At 40.2% G+C, this 530-nt stretch overlaps 1 non-coding gene across 1 annotated transcript; it reads right to left on the reverse strand.

Moving 5' to 3' along the window:
• Window positions 1-335: 335 nt before the first annotated feature.
• Window positions 336-407, reverse strand: trnap-ugg (transfer RNA proline (anticodon UGG)). Its single transcript has one exon. It is a non-coding gene; the product is annotated as a tRNA-Pro (tRNA).
• Window positions 408-530: the final 123 nt, after the last annotated feature.

Consider the following 530-nt stretch of genomic DNA (forward strand, 5'->3'; position numbering starts at 1 on the left):
TCTCGCACCCTAAGCGAGAATCATACCCCTAGACCAACGAGCCACAAAAGGTTGAAATTTATCTCAAGAAAAATCGCAAGTTCTAAGTTGAGCTTTAGAACATATTTTCGTTTGAACAATTAAATATGTTTGTGAGGTCTAAAGAAAAGCAGTGAGACGTGTATGAACAGTTAAGAGATTCATAATGCCTTCTACAAGGTATCTAAACATACACTTGATACTAATGTCAAAGGAGGAGACATGAGCAAAGAGCATGTGTTCTAACATGTTCACAGAGAACTCAGGTGCATTTCAGGGCTGATACCAATGGCCACTACCAGACCTTTGCAAACAAGGGGCTCGTCCGGGAGTTAAACCCGGGACCTCTCGCACCCAAAGCGAGAATCATACCCCTAGACCAACGAGCCACAAAAGGTTGAAATTTATCTCAAGAAAAATCGCAAGTTCTAAGTTGAGCTTTAGAACATATTTTCGTTTGAACAATTAAATATGTTTGTGAGGTCTAAAGAAAAGCAGTCAGACGTGTATGA

Source organism: Seriola lalandi, unplaced genomic scaffold, assembly GCF_002814215.2.
Source record: "Seriola lalandi dorsalis isolate HSWRI2012SDOR001 ecotype SW California unplaced genomic scaffold, Sedor1 jcf7180001996423, whole genome shotgun sequence".
Taxonomy (NCBI): Eukaryota; Metazoa; Chordata; class Actinopteri; order Carangiformes; family Carangidae; genus Seriola; species Seriola lalandi.